At 44.3% G+C, this 21474-nt stretch overlaps 1 protein-coding gene across 4 annotated transcripts in view; it reads right to left on the bottom strand.

Moving 5' to 3' along the window:
* The window catches only part of TRAK1 (trafficking kinesin protein 1), a 119408-nt gene extending 105419 nt beyond the window's left edge, over positions 1-13989 (bottom strand). For all 4 annotated transcript variants that reach the window (XM_066584508.1, XM_066584509.1, XM_066584510.1 and 1 more), the window contains exon 1: positions 13737-13989. The gene's annotated coding sequence lies outside the window, so the exon portion shown is untranslated. The remainder of the gene's footprint in view (positions 1-13736) is intronic.
* Between the last annotated feature and the right edge of the window lie 7485 nt (positions 13990-21474).

Below are 21474 nucleotides of genomic sequence, written 5' to 3'. Positions count from 1 at the left end.
CCTTCCCACTCCAGAGAATCCCGGGAACCCCCTACAGCAGCTCTACGGTCAACGCTCCTCGCAGTCTTCTCTGGTGTCATGAAAGAAACATCTAACCACAAGGGGGCAGTCAGCAGCTGCGGTAGATGCTTCTTACTTATCTCTTTACAAAAACTCCTAATCCAGAGCTTCACAAGCTGTAGAGTTCAAGATGGAATCAGCAAATTATTGGATCAAAAAGGACCCAACTATTGCACACAAAAAAAGTGGCCCCAGGTGATCAATAAATTCTTTAAATTTCAGTTTTCCTGCACAGATTGGAAGATGAAGTAATGCAGTTACCTGGTTGCTGTTGGGGGGGGGGCATTCGTTTTCATAAAGCAGAGCATGTGCACCAATGCAAATAACTACTAAAGGGTACCAGGAGAAAGGGAGTTACAGATTCCTTTAGTGCAGGGGTAACATGGTAACATAGTATAGGCCGAAAAAAGACATGTCCATCCAGTTCAGCCTATTACCCCCAATGTTGATCCAAAGGAAGCCAAATGAAAAAAAAAACAATGAGCTAGAAGCCAATTTTCCCTCATTTAAGGGGTAAAATCTTCCTTCCCGGCTCCAATCTGGCAATCAGAATAATCCCCGAATCACCGACCCTTCTGAAATCATTAATGATTATGACATGTAATATTGTATCACCAGTCCCCTCTTACACTCTTTCACAGAGTTGGCCATCACCGCATCCTCAGGAAGAGAGTTCCATAGTCTCACTACTCTTACAGTAAAGAACCCCCTTCTATGTTGGTGACGAAATCTTCTTTCCTCTATCTGTAGAGGGCACCCTCTTGTTACACTTATTTTCACTGAGGACCACATCAGCTTATGATTGCCTTCAAAGAGCCGGTTCTAATTGTAAGACTGTATTTTAAAGAGTATATTAAAAGCAGGAGGGGGTAGGGAGATGGATCAGAGCGAGGTTCTAGTCCAGAACAATTGGGGCACAAGTCCCCCAACACAGACTCCTGACTCTAAACTGCCAGGTTGTCGGAGAAAAGAGGAAATTATGGGAGTTAGTAGAACCTGGTCAAAGGTTCCCAAAAAACTCTTTAGGGCAGTGCCCTTACTCACTGGGGCAGTAAAACACAATATCCCCTCTGATCCGTGCAGCAGCCTCACAGGATATGGACAGGCGGGCTGGAACAGACGGTCCTCTGCAGGATGGTAGAGAGAACAATCCGGGATGTTAAGCCACCTGACGGTCTGAGCCTCGGCAACCAGTGCTGTTCGGCAGGATAGGCTCAGCCGGAGAAGTAGATAGGGGCACATACCAAAGGCTCCGGGGGCTGCAATAACAGTCACAGCGCTCAGTCCGCATGCACTGTCACAGTGTAGGACTAATATGGCGGCCACGATCCCGATACCCAGCAGCAGACTGCAAATGAGTCCACAGTGTGCTAGAGGGTCTTCCCAGCACAGTGCAGAACCCTCTGATCTAGAAGAGGCTCTTCTGCTTCCAGACCTTGCGAGACACATTAACATGGCAGGCCGTGTTTGGCACATGAGCCTTGAGTTTGACGCCTACTTTAGCAAATTTCTCACATGAAAATACATTTACTATGAATGAAAACTTTTTAATACTTTGTAAAGTTTCAACCCTTCAACAGCCTTCGATACACCGATGATACAATGTTGCTTGCAGAAAGTGAAAAGTATCTGGAATATCTGATCCAAAGAGTAAAAGAAGACAGTGAGCACATGGGGCTGTACCTCAACATAAAGAAGACAAAAGGTCATGACCACAGCCAGGAATTGGACAGGCCACGTAAAAATCGACAATGAGGAAACTGAAGAGGTTAAAGTTGTCCTCTTCCTCAGATCCAAGATTGACAGCAATAAAGAATCAGAACCAGAAATCAAATGAAGGATTGTGCAAAGCAGGGAATGGCACGGATGTGGAGGAGTAAGGATATTAGCGTTGCTACAAAGGTCCGGATGGGAAATGCAGTCGTGTTCACCATCTCCATAGACGCTTGTGATAGTTGGGACACTCAGTTAGGCAGATAGAAGGACAATTGATGCTTTTGGTGCTGAAGAAGAATGCTGTATACCGAGGACGGTAATGGTCACCAACAGGATGGTCCGAGAGCGTATCAACCCAACAATATCGCTGGAGGGCAGAATCCCCAAACAGCGGCTCTTATACTTTGGACACATCATGCGAGCCAATTCTCTGGTGCTGGAGAAGAATGGTCTATACCGAGGACGGTAATGGTCACCAACAGGATGGTCCGAGAACGTATCAACCCAACAATATCGCTGGAGGGCAAAATAACCAAACAGCGGCTCTTATACTTTGGACACACCATGCGAGCCAATTCTCTGGTGCTGGAGAAGAATGGTCTATACCGAGGACAGTAATGGTCACCAACAGGATGGTCCGAGAACGTATCAACCCAACAATATCGCTGGAGGGCAAAATCCCCAAACAGCGGCTCTTATACTTTGGACACATCATGCGAGCCAATTCTCTGGAAACATCACTGATGCTCGGCACAGTCAGTGGGTGATGAAGAAGACGACGACAAAGAACACACTGGCTGGACGCAATCAAGGCGGATACAGACATGTACGAGGAAGAACTGAAAGAAGCGGTCAAGGATAGGAAAGCATGGAGAACAATGATCCACAGAGTGACCAAAAGCCAGCCTCAACTGAACGGGAATTCATCATCAAAGGTTCGAATGAAGCTATGGATAAGATCATACACTGAAGATCAGCTGTTCCAGTGATCACACTGTATCATGCAGCGGTCTGTTCATTTATACATCACTGCACTTGGATTTTTGCCTCCGATGTTCATTTTTGGCTCCATGACAGAGGCTGCCAACTTCTAGGTAACATACAGCCGAAGGCCGCTGTCACATTGGCGTTAGGGTCAGTTCAGGACTTCCATCTCTCTGATCTGTTTTGGAGAGGATGAAACTGAAATAAAATGGAAACAATAGATTCGTTTTTTTCCCCCCATTGATTTCAATAGGGTTTAAAAAAAAAAACGAAAAGTTAACGGAGAGGCCTCAGTTTGCTTCCATTCCGTCACGTTTCTGGTTTTTTTTGGATGGAAAACTAACGCTGCAGAATGCCCAAATTTTTATGTCCAAAAAACGGAAACCTAACGGAACGGAAGGAAACTGAAGTCTTTCTGTTTGACTTCATTTTTTTAAAAACCCTATTCAAATCAATAGGGTTAAAAATCGGACTTTTTTAGTATTTTTATTTTAATTTCAGTTTCTCTCCTCCAAAAGGGGAACGGTCATGTACTATGGCCTGTCACACTATGTGTAGTAATACAGTAGATGATACTACTTTGTGAACGGTCTTGTACTATGGCCTGTCACACTGTGTGTAGTAGATGATACTACTTTGTGAACGGTCTAGTACTATGGCCTGTCACACTGTGTGTAGTAATACAGTAGATGATACTACTTTGTGAACGGTCATGTACTATGGCCTGTCACACTGTGTGTAGTAGATGATACTACTTTGTGAACGGTCATGTACTATGGCCTGTCACACTGTGTGTAGTAATACAGTAGATGATACTACTTTGTGAACGGTCATGTACTATGGCCTGTCACACTGTGTGTAGTAATACAGTAGATGATACTACTTTGTGAACGGCCATGTACTATGGCCTGTCACACTGTGTGTAGTAATACAGTAGCTGATACTACTTTGTGAACGGTCATGAACTATGGCCTGTCACACTGTGTGTAGTAGATGATACTACTTTGTGAACGGTCTAGTACTATGGCCTGTCACACTGTGTGTAGTAGATGATACTACTTTGTGAATGGTCTAGTACTATGGCCTGTCACACTGTGTGTAGTAATACAGTAGATGATACTACTTTGTGAACGGTCTTGTACTATGGCCTGTCGCACTGTGTGTAGCAAATGATACTACTTTGTGAACGGTCATGTACTATGGCCTGTCACACTGTGTGTAGTAGATGATACTACTTTGTGAACGGTCATGTACTATGGCCTGTCACACTGTGTGTAGTAATACAGTAAATGATACTACTTTGTGAACGGTCATGTACTATGGCCTGTCACACTGTGTGTAGTAGATGATACTACTTTGTGAACGGTCTAGTACTATGGCCTGTCACACTGTGTGTAGTAGATGATACTACTTTGTGAACGGTCTAGTACTATGGCCGGTCACACTGTGTGTAGTAATACAGTAAATGATACTACTTTGTGAACGGTCTAGTACTATGGCCTGTCACACTGTGTGTAGTAATACAGTAGATGATACTACTTTGTGAACGGTCATGTACTATGGCCTGTCACACTGTGCGTAGTAATACAGTAGATGATACTACTTTGTGAACGGTCATGTACTATGGCCTGTCACACTGTGTGTAGTAGATGATACTACTTTGTGAACGGTCATGTACTATGGCCTGTCACACTGTGTGTAGTAGATGATACTACTTTGTGAACGGTCTAGTACTATGGCCTGTCACACTGTGTGTAGTAGATAATACTACTTTGTGAACGGTCATGTACTATGGCCTGTCACACTGTGTGTAGTAGATGATACTACTTTGTGAACGGTCTTGTACTATGGCCTGTCACACTGTGTGTAGTAGATAATACTACTTTGTGAACGGTCATGTACTATGGCCTGTCACACTGTGTGTAGTAGATGATACTACTTTGTGAACGGTCATGTACTATGGCCTGTCACACTGTGTGTAGTAATACAGTAAATGATACTACTTTGTGAACGGTCATGTACTATGGCCTGTCACACTGTGTGTAGTAGATGATACTACTTTGTGAACGGTCATGTACTATGGCCTGTCACACTGTGTGTAGTAGATGATACTACTTTGTGAACGGTCTAGTACTATGGCCTGTCACACTGTGTGTAGTAGATGATACTACTTTGTGAACGGTCTAGTACTATGGCCGGTCACACTGTGTGTAGTAATACAGTAAATGATACTACTTTGTGAACGGTCTAGTACTATGGCCGGTCACACTGTGTGTAGTAATACAGTAAATGATACTACTTTGTGAACGGTCATGTACTATGGCCTGTCACACTGTGTGTAGTAGATGATATTACTTTGTGAACGGTCATGTACTATGGCCTGTCACACTGTGCGTAGTAATACAGTAGATGATACTACTTTGTGAACGGTCTTGTACTATGGCCTGTCACACTGTGTGTAGTACATGATACTACTTTGTGAACGGTCTTGTACTATGGCCTGTCACACTGTGAGTAGTAGATGATACTACTTTGTGAACGGTCATGTACTATGGCCTGTCACACTGTGTGTAGTAATACAGTAGATGATACTACTTTGTGAACGGTCTTGTACTATGGCCTGTCACACTGTGTGTAGTAATACAGTAAATGATACTACTTTGTGAACGGTCATGTACTATGGCCTGTCACATGTGTGTAGTAGATGATACTACTTTGTGAACGGTCATGTACTATGGCCTGTCACACTGTGTGTAGTACATGATACTACTTTGTGAACGGTCTTGTACTATCGCCTATCACACTGTGTGTAGTAGATGATACTACTTTGTGAACGGTCTAGTACTATGGCCTGTCACACTGTGTGTAGTAGATGATACTACTTTGTGAACGGTCTTGTACTATGGCCTGTCACACTGTGTGTAGTAGATGACACTACTTTGTGAACGGTCATGTACTATGGCCTGTCACACTGTGTGTAGTAGATGATACTACTTTGTGAACGGTCATGTACTATGGCCTGTCACACTGTGTGTAGTAGATGACAGTACTTTGTGAACGGTCATGTACTATGGCCTATCACACTGTGTGTAGTAGATGATACTACTTTGTGAACGGTCATGTACTATGGCCTGTCACACTGTGTGTAGTAGATGATACTACTTTGTGAACGGTCTTGTACTATGGCCTGTCACACTGTGTGTAGTAGATGATACTACTTTGTGAACGGTCTTGTACTATGGCCTGTCACACTGTGTGTAGTACAGGATACTGCTTTGTGAACGGTCATGTACTATGGCCTGTCACACTGTGTGTAGTAGATGATACTACTTTGTGAACGGTCTTGTACTATGGCCTGTCACACTGTGTGTAGTAGATGACAGTACTTTGTGAACGGTCATGTACTATGGCCTGTCACACTGTGTGTAGTAGATGATACTGCTTTGTGAACGGTCATGTACTATGGCCTGTCACACTGTGTGTAGTAGATGATACTACTTTGTGAACGGTCTTGTACTATGGCCTGTCACACTGTGTGTAGTAGATGATACTACTTTGTGAACGGTCATGTACTATGGCCTGTCACACTGTGTGTAGTAGATGATACTACTTTGTGAAGGGCTTGTACTATGGCCTGTCACACTGTGTGTAGTAGATGATACTACTTTGTGAACGGTCTTGTACTATCGCCTATCACACTGTGTGTAGTAGATGATACTACTTTGTGAACGGTCTTGTACTATGGCCTGTCACACTGTGTGTAGTAGATGATACTACTTTGTGAACGGTCTTGTACTATGGCCTGTCACACTGTGTGTAGTAGATAATACTACTTTGTGAACGGTCATGTACTATGGCCTGTCACACTGTGTGTAGTAGATGATACTACTTTGTGAACGGTCATGTACTATGGCCTGTCACACTGTGTGTAGTAATACAGTAAATGATACTACTTTGTGAACGGTCATGTACTATGGCCTGTCACACTGTGTGTAGTAGATGATACTACTTTGTGAACGGTCATGTACTATGGCCTGTCACACTGTGTGTAGTAGATGATACTACTTTGTGAACGGTCTAGTACTATGGCCTGTCACACTGTGTGTAGTAGATGATACTACTTTGTGAACGGTCTAGTACTATGGCCGGTCACACTGTGTGTAGTAATACAGTAAATGATACTACTTTGTGAACGGTCTAGTACTATGGCCGGTCACACTGTGTGTAGTAATACAGTAAATGATACTACTTTGTGAACGGTCATGTACTATGGCCTGTCACACTGTGTGTAGTAGATGATATTACTTTGTGAACGGTCATGTACTATGGCCTGTCACACTGTGCGTAGTAATACAGTAGATGATACTACTTTGTGAACGGTCTTGTACTATGGCCTGTCACACTGTGTGTAGTACATGATACTACTTTGTGAACGGTCTTGTACTATGGCCTTTCACACTGTGAGTAGTAGATGATACTACTTTGTGAACGGTCATGTACTATGGCCTGTCACACTGTGTGTAGTAATACAGTAAATGATACTACTTTGTGAACGGTCTTGTACTATGGCCTGTCACACTGTGTGTAGTAATACAGTAAATGATACTACTTTGTGAACGGTCATGTACTATGGCCTGTCACATGTGTGTAGTAGATGATACTACTTTGTGAACGGTCATGTACTATGGCCTGTCACACTGTGTGTAGTACATGATACTACTTTGTGAACGGTCTTGTACTATCGCCTATCACACTGTGTGTAGTAGATGATACTACTTTGTGAACGGTCTAGTACTATGGCCTGTCACACTGTGTGTAGTAGATGATACTACTTTGTGAACGGTCTTGTACTATGGCCTGTCACACTGTGTGTAGTAGATGACACTACTTTGTGAACGGTCATGTACTATGGCCTGTCACACTGTGTGTAGTAGATGATACTACTTTGTGAACGGTCTTGTACTATGGCCTGTCACACTGTGTGTAGTAGATGACAGTACTTTGTGAACGGTCATGTACTATGGCCTATCACACTGTGTGTAGTAGATGATACTACTTTGTGAACGGTCATGTACTATGGCCTGTCACACTGTGTGTAGTAGATGATACTACTTTGTGAACGGTCTTGTACTATGGCCTGTCACACTGTGTGTAGTAGATGATACTACTTTGTGAACGGTCTTGTACTATGGCCTGTCACACTGTGTGTAGTACAGGATACTGCTTTGTGAACGGTCATGTACTATGGCCTGTCACACTGTGTGTAGTACAGGATACTGCTTTGTGAACGGTCTTGTACTATGGCCTGTCACACTGTGTGTAGTAGATGACAGTACTTTGTGAACGGTCATGTACTATGGCCTGTCACACTGTGTGTAGTAGATGATACTGCTTTGTGAACGGTCATGTACTATGGCCTGTCACACTGTGTGTAGTAGATGATACTACTTTGTGAACGGTCTTGTACTATGGCCTGTCACACTGTGTGTAGTAGATGATACTACTTTGTGAACGGTCATGTACTATGGCCTGTCACACTGTGTGTAGTAGATGATACTACTTTGTGAAGGGCTTGTACTATGGCCTGTCACACTGTGTGTAGTAGATGATACTACTTTGTGAACGGTCTTGTACTATCGCCTATCACACTGTGTGTAGTAGATGATACTACTTTGTGAACGGTCTTGTACTATGGCCTGTCACACTGTGTGTAGTAGATGATACTACTTTGTGAACGGCCATGTACTATGGCCTGTCACACTGTGTGTAGTAGATGATACTACTTTGTGAACAGTCATGTACTATGGCCGGTCACACTGTGTGTAGTAATACAGTAAATGATACTACTTTGTGAACGGTCTTGTACTATGGCCTGTCACACTGTGTGTAGTAGATGACACTACTTTGTCAACGGTCATTTACTATGGCCTGTCACACTGTGTGTAGTAGATGATACTACTTTGTGAACGGTCATGTACTATGGCCTGTCACACTGTGTGTAGTAGATGATACTACTTTGTGAACGGTCTTGTACTATGGCCTGTCACACTGTGTGTAGTAGATGATACTACTTTGTGAACGGTCTTGTACTATGGCCTGTCACACTGTGTGTAGTAGATGATACTACTTTGTGAACAGTCATGTACTATGGCCGGTCACACTGTGTGTAGTAATACAGTAAATGATACTACTTTGTGAACGGTCATGTACTATGGCCTGTCACACTGTGTGTAGTAGATGATACTACTTTGTGAACGGTCTTGTACTATGGCCTGTCACACTGTGTGTAGTAGATGATACTACTTTGTGAACGGTCTTGTACTATGGCCTGTCACACTGTGTGTAGTAGATGATACTACTTTGTGAACGGTCTTGTACTATGGCCTGTCACACTGTGTGTAGTAGATGATACTACTTTGTGAACGGTCTTGTACTATGGCCTGTCACACTGTGTGTAGTAATACAGTAGCTGATACTACTTTGTGAACGGTCATGTACTATGGCCTGTTACACTGTGTGTAGTAGATGATACTACTTTGTGAACGGTCATGTACTATGGCCTGTCACACTGTGTGTAGTAGATGATACTACTTTGTGAACGGTCTTGTACTATGGCCTGTCACACTGTGTGTAGTAGATGATACTACTTTGTGAACGGTCTTGTACTATGGCCTGTCACACTGTGTGTAGTAGATGATACTACTTTGTGAACGGTCATGTACTATGGCCTGTCACACTGTGTGTAGTAATACAGTAAATGATACTACTTTGTGAACGGTCATGTACTATGGCCTGTCACATGTGTGTAGTAGATGATACTACTTTGTGAACGGTCATGTACTATGGCCTGTCACACTGTGTGTAGTACATGATACTACTTTGTGAACGGTCTTGTACTATCGCCTATCACACTGTGTGTAGTAGATGATACTACTTTGTGAACGGTCTAGTACTATGGCCTGTCACACTGTGTGTAGTAGATGATACTACTTTGTGAACGGTCTTGTACTATGGCCTGTCACACTGTGTGTAGTAGATGACACTACTTTGTGAACGGTCATGTACTATGGCCTGTCACACTGTGTGTAGTAGATGATACTACTTTGTGAACGGTCTTGTACTATGGCCTGTCACACTGTGTGTAGTAGATGACAGTACTTTGTGAACGGTCATGTACTATGGCCTATCACACTGTGTGTAGTAGATGATACTACTTTGTGAACGGTCATGTACTATGGCCTGTCACACTGTGCGTAGTAGATGATACTACTTTGTGAACGGTCTTGTACTATGGCCTGTCACACTGTGTGTAGTAGATGATACTACTTTGTGAACGGTCTTGTACTATGGCCTGTCACACTGTGTGTAGTACATGATACTGCTTTGTGAACGGTCATGTACTATGGCCTGTCACACTGTGTGTAGTAGATGATACTGCTTTGTGAACGGTCATGTACTATGGCCTGTCACACTGTGTGTAGTAGATGATACTACTTTGTGAACGGTCTTGTACTATGGCCTGTCACACTGTGTGTAGTAATACAGTAGATGATACTACTTTGTGAACGGTCATGTACTATGGCCTATCACACTGTGTGTAGTAGATGATACTACTTTGTGAACGGTCTTGTACTATGGCCTGTCACACTGTGTGTAGTAGATGATACTACTTTGCGAACGGTCATGTACTATGGCCTGTCACACTGTGTGTAGTAGATGATACTACTTTGTGAAGGGCTTGTACTATGGCCTGTCACACTGTGTGTAGTAGATGATACTACTTTGTGAACGGTCTTGTACTATGGCCTGTCACACTGTGTGTAGTAGATGATACTACTTTGTGAACGGCCATGTACTATGGCCTGTCACACTGTGTGTAGTAGATGATACTACTTTGTGAACAGTCATGTACTATGGCCGGTCACACTGTGTGTAGTAATACAGTAAATGATACTACTTTGTGAACGGTCTTGTACTATGGCCTGTCACACTGTGTGTAGTAGATGACACTACTTTGTGAACGGTCATTTACTATGGCCTGTCACACTGTGTGTAGTAGATGATACTACTTTGTGAACGGTCATGTACTATGGCCTGTCACACTGTGTGTAGTAGATGATACTACTTTGTGAACGGTCTTGTACTATGGCCTGTCACACTGTGTGTAGTAGATGATACTACTTTGTGAACGGTCATGTACTATGGCCTGTCACACTGTGTGTAGTAGATGATACTACTTTGTGAACAGTCATGTACTATGGCCGGTCACACTGTGTGTAGTAATACAGTAAATGATACTACTTTGTGAACGATCATGTACTATGGCCTGTCACACTGTGTGTAGTAGATGATACTACTTTGTGAACGGTCTTGTACTATGGCCTGTCACACTGTGTGTAGTAGATGATACTACTTTGTGAACGGTCATGTACTATGGCCTCTCACACTGTGTGTAGTAGATGATACTACTTTGTGAACGGTCTTGTACTATGGCCTGTCACACTGTGTGTAGTAGATGATACTACTTTGTGAACGGTCTTGTACTATGGCCTGTCACACTGTGTGTAGTAGATGATACTACTTTGTGAACGGTCTTGTACTATGGCCTGTCACACTGTGTATAGTAGATGATACTACTTTGTGAACGGTCTTGTACTATGGCCTGTCACACTGTGTGTAGTAGATGATACTACTTTGTGAACGGTCATGTACTATGGCCGGTCACACTCATGTAGTAATACAGTACATGATACTGCTTTGTGAACGGTCATGTGTTGTCACACATGACACACTATGGCCTGTCACACTGTGTGTAATAATATGGTAAACGAGAGTGTCAGCAGACAGAGCAGCTGTCAGTCACATAGTCTGCATTTCATACTTTACTTGTGTGTCAAAGCCCGTAGCTTGCACAGTCATGGAGACAAGGGGGAGGGAAAGGGACTTGTTATTTGTATACTCATTTTACTGCCCTCGGAAGGATGGAAGGCTGAGTCAACCTTGAGCCGCCTACCTGAACCATGCGGGGATTGAACTTGCAACCGTCAGGTCATGCGCGAGAGCTGAGGACTGCATACTTAACGCTCTGCGCCAGACGAGGCCTAACAATTATTACTATTATTATATTTCTATTTTTTTTTCAGTTTTTATGTCACAGCATTCAGAGAGGCGTAGTTTTTTTTACTTTCTCATGTTCTGTGGCTGTAGCTGTGTGAAGGCGTGTTTTTTGCGGGATGCCTTTTTTTCAATGACACTATTGTATATAACTTTAACAACTATTTCATGAAGAATAAAAACTGCCATTTTTCCTTCAATGATCGCTTACTATACGGTTTACATACCGTATCAGCCTTATATGATGGCAGGGATACCCGATAGGTGCTTTTTGTTTGGTTTAACACTTTTCCAAAATAAAAATCACTTTTCATGGTATTATTTTTTTCAAGAGAGAATAATTTTTTTTTTTTTTAATAAATAAACTTTATTTAATGGGTTATTCTGAGATTTTTATTTTTTTTGATGACCGACAATAGATAATTGGTGGACATCCACCACTCGGAATCCTGCAGATCAGCTGATTCCAGGGGCTGCTGTCACTGCAGGAAGTAGAAGTGCTGACCATAGCTTGGTGGCCAGGGTTGGTATTGCAGGCGCATCTTCCATTTTTTGAGCCGATCATCTACTAATGACTTGTCAGTCCATCAATACAGACAAATGTAAAAGGTCCCAGAATATCCCATTAGGTCCCACTAGGTGACCTGATAACAGGATCACTTCTAGAACACATTGGTATACAGAGTATACTAAAGTATTACTGTCCGTCAGCAAAATACTCACAGGCAGTTTATTAGTATGCATACAGCTATGCCAGACCTGGGGGCCCTTATTAGGGCCACAACAATGACACACGGTGATTTGTACCAGGAGCGACGCCACTGATGAGAAATTATTAGGGAGCTGCAATAATGCTGTACTGTATTCTAATATAATACCACTAAACTACACGGGTGAAACTCAAGGCCCGTGGGCCGAATCTGGCTATAATGAGGTCCGGATGCCGAAAGACCGACTCTCCCCTTTCCTTGGAGGATGCTACCAGCACTTGGCAGAGGGGGCAGCACCAGCACAGGGAGCCGGTGCCATCTTGGATTCTGAGCTACGGCGCACCTCCACACAGGTGGTGGCACAGCTCTGCCAGCCCTACCTGGGCATCCTAGCCACCCTCCAAGGTGGGTAGCTCAGTGCTAAAGAGGTTGAAGGAGAGAAACCCATCCCAGTGTATAGAGCTCCACAGCCGTGTAAGGAGTAGTTACCTTTAGGGCTCATTCACACCGGCGGGTTCAGTCTATGAAATACAAACCATTCTTACATTTTTTTTCACATATATTCACTGTGTTTTTCATAAGCGGAAAAAACCGCAAGAAAGTCCCACAGAAACCTCCGGCCTTCATGTATAAAAATGTAGCGGATACGCGTGTATCGTGCGTATTTATGCGATCGCACTGATTTTAATGAGCAATTTCGGTCTGTAATGCGACAAATATAGGATATGCTTTGATATTTCTCATGCGTAAAATATACATGTGAAACACGCAGGTCTGAATACCCAATCAAGGGGATTAAGCTGTCCGTATTACACACACAAAAAAAATACACGCACAATTACGCCTTTGTGAATGAGCCCTTATAAATGGCCCTTTGAAGACAACTATAATGCTGATGTGGCCCTCGGTGAAAAAGAGTTTGACACCCCTGCACTAAACATTGTAAAATACAGTAGATGTAATACAAACTAGAACGAGGGAGTTTGCTCATTCAGTTTTTCCTATTAGACATCACTATGGTAATATAGGTCACTACCCTGAATAGCGCAAGTAATTACATGAATATTTGCATGTAAATCGACTTTTCAATGTCACGACAAGGTTACGTGGCAGATTCCATGCTAATGGCGTGGTCACATGTACGTTACACACCTGTAATGGTGCCGGCATCTCTGTATTCTCTCTGACCCAGAGCATCTTCAGAGGCCACAGCTTCGCTTACATAGTGCTCCTCATGGATGCCTGTGGCACAGGCTAGGACTGCATTGTCGCTCGCTGGCGGAACGGGCACGATGACGGCCGAGGTGTCGTGTTGCACAGCTGTGGGGTCCAGCTTGGCAGGTTTCACGGGAATGTGCAAACTGCCATGGGGTGAAGCAGTTTTGGGGCCGCGGTCTAGTCGTCCATAAACTTTCCCAGGTTATGATTTCTAGAGTCATAGACAATCAGAAAGCTGTGGGGGAAAAGAGAGAGAAATGTTAACGTGGACGTGGGCCCTACAGGTACATATGATATGCGGAAAACTCAGATCAACATCAACGTTTAACTACTGCCGTGCCAGTCATCATCTAGGCACTTGTAAAGACTAATAGATGTTACAGTAACTAAAGCGTGTACCGACAGGCGCATGATCAGGACAGGAACCCCGACGGAAACCCACCAAGCCTGATTACTTAGGGGGTCAATGCCGAGAGCCTTTTAGAACCATTGTACGGCTCGTGACATCACCGCTCCGTTATCGTTCTACGGTTCCAAGTGGTTCTTGACAGCGTTGCTCCGTTGTCATGACTAAGGGCTCGTTCACATGAGCGTATTTGTAGAGCATATGACATGCACAAAACGCAGTGAATAGAACCCTTTTGTCTCAATGGGTTCATTCACATGAGCATATTTTTTCACGCGAGAAAAAAAATGCACAGCATGACCCATTTGGTGCACATTTGCGCAACACAAGAGCCCATTGAAATCAATGGTTTGTGTAAATGTGCACAAAATATGCAGAAAACATATTCCCGAAATAGGTAGGGGTCTTGAAATAAAGGGTTCCATAGCCGGATAGGTAGGGAGTACTGGTACCAAAACTTTCAAAAAGTTCCTCGCGATCTGTGAGTATAGCAGCCAGCTTCTCGTTGACCATAGTCCAGGACTATTTGATGTTAACAAGGTCAATACTGACCCCCTCCCGTCCTCATTGTGGGCTTACTGCACCCATCGCAGTGATGCGGAGATTGAATGGAGCGGCATTGACGGATTGCTCATTATTAGAGTTGAGCGAACGTACTCTGCCAAGCTTGATGCTCGTTCGAGTATTAGCATACTCGATGGTGCTTGTTACTCGAATGAGCATCAAGCCGTATTCGACCCCGCCCCAGTGTTTGGCTCCTCCCCGCCGCAGTGCGTGCCAATGGCACATTTTTTGACGAGAGAGAGACCGACCTAGAAAAAAAAAAAAAAAAGCTCGGCACCCGGCGTCCCACATACAAAAATGCTCGAGTCTCCCATTGTAGTCAATGGGGTTCGTTACTCCAGTAGAGCTCTCGAATTTTACGAAAAGCTCAACTCGAATAACTCGGACCCGAGCATTTGGGGGCTCGCTCATCTCTACTCCTTATTTAATAATGTCACATATCGGCTAACAATTAATTTCTAACAATTTTTGACACAATCACTTTATTTGTACATTCTTGCCTGAAATCCCTATTTAATCTTGAATAGGATTTATTTGCTTGCCTACATGGACTTCGGGGTGTTCGGACGCAGCAGATTTGGGTTAGCTTTCCACAGCCAAAAATCCACACCAGAATCCATGTCAAATGAAAGGCCGTAATCCGCTGCAGATCCTCGTCATTTGCATATTGGATTTACATACGTGATCGGGATTGTTTCTGCAGTATGTGCATGTATCTCCACATGTGACAACTAGATAAAAGGGACAGTCACAACAAACCTGCTACCTGTCACATCCTATGAGCCACGTAAACAGGGCCGCCCCAAGCCTCAATGCTGCCTGGGGCGAAATGTGGAACGAATACCTGGTCAACAAGGTGCATTAAGAAAAATAGGAAACCATACATTCCCACCAACAGACACTATGTGATTCGACCATCAGGTTAGTAACAGGACTGTATGACGAGCCAAGTCACAGGAAGACTCCATTGGCCAACCAAAAAGGACTGAACGTAGAGCATGTCACAATGGCTGCCCGGCTGTAAAGGAGGATCGGGCTGGGGTGACATCACTGTGCCAGCCCACGTGGTCCTCATGCTCTCGGCATGGAGACACTTCTTTGCCAGTGTATGGACAGATTGGTTGGCTGGGAGGTGGCATCCCAAGCAGCCAATCAGCTTTAGTTTTCATATATTTATTCCGGCTCCTTCTCGCAGAAAACACTGGTTGTACTCTTTGCCTGGCTGTTTTTGGCCCAGTCTGTGCCTCCTTGTCCTCACAAGCGTCTCAGTCCGGGTAAGGCCCCCTGTCCACGGCCAAGGCGAAATATTGCTAGCGATATTCCCCCACGGGAGGATAAGGTGGGGGAGAGCTGTCAGCTCTCTGCGGTGAGCCTATCTAACAGATAGGCTCCCCGTGGAGAATCGCAGCATGCCGCGATTTAAATCCCACGAGCATAGAATCGCTATGATTCTCCGCTTGTGGATGCTGACACTGCGCTTTCCATGGACAGGAGCCCTTAGTCTGCTAGTTATTTACTTATCTGCGGTGTCTGTACATCTTGTTCCCTGCACCTTACTGGTTTATTATCATCTTATTCTTGCCAATATTCCCTGTTACCATCTAAGAAAAGTCAGAGTCACCCAAGTTCCTGAGGTGGGGTCACCCTCATCAGGGCGAACCTCTGCCAGTAGGTAGGGTCTGCCAGTATCAGAGGGTTAGAGTCAGTTTTCCCATGTTTCCCGTTCTGTGTTTCCTATAACATTTTAGTGTTTAGAAGAAGAACATTTCACACAACGGGGACACTTTTAGTTTTCTTCTAATCAATACATATTAGTAAAGATTGTAATGGAATATATTTTCATATTTCAACAAGATGCTTAATATTGTAGAACGCTGACATTATACATGTTGGCAATATCATCAAAAAATGCAACATGTAAACCAATGCCCTACAGATGTCCTTGCAATTTTGTGCTACTGTGTTTCACCAAAAATAAGACCCAGTCTTATATTAAATTTTGTCCCAAAAGAGGCACAGGGTCTAATTTTCGGGGGGTGTCTCATACTCACCTAGCAGGTGTTGTTCGGTCCCTCCTGCTGGGCTGCGGCGCTCCTGCAGGCTTCCGTGCAGTCCTCAATGCCGACGGAGCATCTTTTGTTAGTGGTGGGACTTGAATACCCCGCCTCCAGCAAGTGATTGCTCTGATTGGTTCAGGAGCGCCGCCTCAGCCGATCAAAGCCGGTGCTCGATGAACCAATTATAGCCATGCTAGGTATGTATTGTTTAGCTTTTTCCCATGTAGTGTAGCTAGGACTTATTTTCGGAGTAGGGCTTATATTTCAAAATCTGAATCCCCTAAAAATTAGGGTAGGGCTTATTATCGGGGCAGGTCTTATTTTTGGGTAAACACGGTATATTGACACACAATTTGCAACTAAATTAAAAGTGAATACCGAGCAGACTGTTTGACGCGCACGAAGAAGAGACATGTGAAGTGAACAGTTAGACCAGAGCTGGAAGGAGGCCAGGGGTAATGGGTCACATTGTGTTTGGCACAGGATGTGAAGCCATTCAGCACGGATATATTGCTCCCAGCAAACAATCCACAGGCAGAATTTAGCTTTATAACATCCAGTCTACTAAAGTAAATATTGAAATAACCACATAGCGAGAGGAATAGTGGGCCGTACCAGAGAGCCCTGCACGAAGACCCCTCAACAACAAGGCTGGGCCGCAGGAGTTATACATGGGGAAGAGGTCTACCTCTGGTTTACATAAATGTTAGTCATTTTAGGGTGGTTTCACATCTGCATCAGAACTTTCAGCTGGAAGTTACGTTGCAGATCCAGCTGCAAATACTGGAAGAAAAGGTGCATGCAGCACTTGGTCTACCAGCAGCTGGGCGGAAAGCGGGTGAACCCCATTATAGTTAGTGGGGTCCGCTCGCCGCTGTTCGGTTTCACCTAGAGACTAAACTGTTTGGCTGCGGGGATTCCCCTTTCCTGCTGCCCAAACAGAGCAGGAAGACGAATCCCCAACGCAGATGTGAAAGCAGCCTTAGAAATGTTACAATTTGACAAATTGTTTTGTGAATTTATTGATTCTACATTTTTGATTACATTGTAACTAGAGATGAGCGAGCGTACTCGTTAAGGCAAATTACTCGAGTGAGTATCGCCATTTTCGAGTACATGCCTGCTTGTCCGAAAAGATTTGGGAGCCAGCGGGGGTGAGCGGTGAGTTGCGGGAGTGAGCAGGGGGGAGAGAGAGAAATCTCCCCCCTGTTCCACCTGCTCTCCCCCCCCCTGTCGGTCCCGAATCTTTTCGGGCAAGCAGGCATGTACTCAAACATGGCGATACTTGCTCGAGTAATTTGCCTTAACGAGTACGCCCGCTCATCTCTAGTTACAATGTAATCAAAAATGTAGAATCAATAAATTCACAAAACAATAACAGGGACCAAAGCTAGAAACATCAGTTGAGCTTTATAGTCCAATCTGTATATATCTTATAGACAAGGGGTCTCTGAAAGAAATCAGTTTCAATAAAAAACTTAGGGGTACAAGACAGATGCAATAGGAAAAAGTGTGGAGGAGGGTAAGAATAATGGGCAAATTAGCTAAACATAGCAGAAGGACATCATGTAGCTCCAAAATATCCCAAAAATGAAAGAAATGGAACGAATTAAAAGGAGGGGGGGGGGGGGTCGGAAGAGGCACTAAGTGTCTGACTGTTGTGAAGTGAGAGGATCTGGGCTTGAACTAAAGGGTTCCATGGCCGGACAGAGAGTTCTGGTACCAGGACCCTCAAGTTTCAAAAAGTTCCTCGCGATCTGTGAGTTTAGCAGCCAGATTCTCGTTGACCATAATCCGGGACATGCTGGTTCCAACAAGGTCAATTCTGACAGATGTTAAAATCTGGTCCCTTTCGCTCTGGCACACTTGCTTGCAGTCTTCAGCACATCGCTTCCTGGTTACGGGGGGGTTCATAAACCCCGCTCCAGGAAGCGATGGATCTGATTGGTTTTCGAGTGCCAATCTGGACCGCGCCTGTTAGGTCACTTTTTTAACGTAATACAGCTAGGGGTTATTTTTAGTGTGGGGGTATATTTTTAAGTTCCCCCAAAAGTACCCCAAACTATGGGTAGGTCTTATTTTCGCAACAAAAACGCAACAAAGAATGCGGAAACACAGCTGTAATATCGCTGCGAGTTTCTCGTGGCAAAAACGCAGTCGCCCCTATGAAAGAGGCCTTAATTACCGCCATGGAGTGAACCACGTTTTGTAGTTCTTCAGGTGTTATAATGTGAAACCAAGATTGTACAAGCGCTTCTAATAATTGTGTTTTATTCCTTGGCTGCTTCTGATTAACAAGCTTCGTTAATCGACTCCAATGTGGTTAACATTAATGCTATTTCCAGGCCATTCTAGCGGGGTAATATGATTATCCTGAAACCAGTTTTTTTGCACACAGCAGCTACATGACACAGAGCCGTATCCTGCTGAAATACACAAGGCTTCATTATCCTGGCAGAGATCACATGCCGAAGGCTTCTGTTCGGACACTAGTATTTCAGTTAGCTACTTTTGGGAATATACAGTGCTATTAATCACACAAATTGGGAACTATGACACAAAATTATTTAAACAGCCAGTAAGCAACTCACTTATAAAAAGCAGAAAAAACAACGTTATTGGTTGTCCGAGCAAACCCCCAGAATAGCCGATAAAAGAAGAGCAGCAAAGGCGGCCGGCAACAAAGACGAAGTTCGGCAACTAAATGCTGATTTTCAGTGAGCAGCAAGGAAAGACAAGGAGATGTCTTGGAATGTGCGTTGCAAACAACTCGAAGCAGAAGCCATGAAAGGCCATATCTGAGGCCTTTTCTTATAAGTCAAGATGGCCCAAAAACCTTCCATGGCATACAATGGCTCGATCAAAGGCAAAAATGGGAAAGAACTGAATGACCAGTAGAGTATCAATGATAGGTGGAGGGAATACTCATAGGAACCTCCAGAGGTGGAGCTTGTGGACTTCGAGCCTCCATAATGTTGTCAGAAGTGGTTATGGCAATGAAACAACTAGCCAAAAATAAAGCACCAGGCATAGATGACATACCAGCAGAGCTATTGCTGCCAGTACCAGTGAAAACCATCATAGCGCTGTGCCAGGCAGTATGGGCATAAATGGCCGCAGGACTGGAATAGATCTGTCTTCATCCCTCTACCAAAGAAAGGCGACTCCCAGAATTGCTCCAACTACCGAACAATGGCCCTCATTCCGGATGCAAGGAAGACCCTTCCCAAAATTATACAGGAAAGACTGAGATCAGTAGTTGAAGCGGCGCTCTCTTATGTGCAGGCAGGTTACCGGCGAGGATGTGGCACCCGCGACCATATTGCAAACCTGCGATAAATTGAGGAAAAAGCTTGAGAAAATCAAACAAATATCTACATGTGCTTCATCGACTACATCAAGGCCTTGGACTGTGTTGACCATGACAAGCTATGGCAGGCCCCACAAGAGCTGGGTGTATTGGCACATCTAGTCAAGCTGATAAAATCACTTTATACCAATCAAGAAGCCACTGTGAGACCACAGTGTGGGAACTCAGATTGGTTTGTGATTGGCAAAAGTGTCTAACAGGGCTGCATCCTCTGACCCTTCTTGTTTAACCTACACGCGAAAGTGATCATGCAGAAAATGGGCGGAGACGAATTGGAAATTGGGGTGAAAATAGGTGGAAGAAACATCAGCAGTCTCTTTTAAAGCGGATGACACAACTCTGCTTACAGAAACAGAAGCCGGTCTGAAGCAGCTGATCTGGAAGATTAAAACTGAAAGGGAAAAAATGGGCCTCTACCTGAATTTAAAGACTAAAATTATGACAACTGCAAAAAATGGCCAAATTCAAATCAAAATCGACAATGAGGTCATAGAATGCATGCGAGACTTCATCTTCCTTGGCTCAAAAATTGACCAGGCTGGAGAATCCATGCCAGAGATAAAACATAGGATAGCATTGGGGAAAAGCGCGATGCTAAACATGGGCAAAATCTGGAAAAGTAGGAATATCAGTATAGCAACTAAACACTGGATAGTGCAAACCATCATATCCCCCATAGGCATGTATGGATGTGAAAGCTGGACTGCGAAAACAGCTGATAGGAGGAGGGTTGATGTGTTTGACCTGTGGTGCTGGTGAAAGCTGCTGCATATACCCTGGATGGCGAGAGTAACAAACAGAGAAGTCCTGAATCGTATAAGACCTGATATATCACTGGAGGACCAGATGACCGGGCTCAGGCTCACGTAGGACAAGATGGCCCGGCTCAGGCTCACGGAGGGCAAGATGACCGGGCTCAGGCTCACGGAGGACAAGATGGCCGGGCTCAGGCTCACGGAGGACAAGATGGCCCGGCTCAGGCTCACGGAGGGCAAGATGACTGGGCTAATGCTCTAGCAGAGTCGCTCTACTCTATAATGCTTGGACAGATCAGTGGCAAAAGAAGACCTAAAGACCTGGCCGCCAAAGAACATGATGGCTGATACTGTCAGAGCTGATACGGACATGGATATCACACAATTGAAAGAAACAAAACCGAAAAACATGGAGGGAGCTCACCTTAAAGGGGTTCTGCATGAACCCCTGATCATTAGGCCGGGCTCACATGGCTGTGTCGGTACGGTGTATTCCGCAAACGGGTTTTGCGCATGTAAT

This window comes from Eleutherodactylus coqui, chromosome 12 (assembly GCF_035609145.1).
Source record: "Eleutherodactylus coqui strain aEleCoq1 chromosome 12, aEleCoq1.hap1, whole genome shotgun sequence".
Lineage (NCBI taxonomy): Eukaryota > Metazoa > Chordata > Amphibia > Anura > Eleutherodactylidae > Eleutherodactylus > Eleutherodactylus coqui.
The sequence above is the reverse complement of the archived record's forward strand: the minus strand, read 5'-3'. Positions and strand labels throughout refer to the sequence as shown.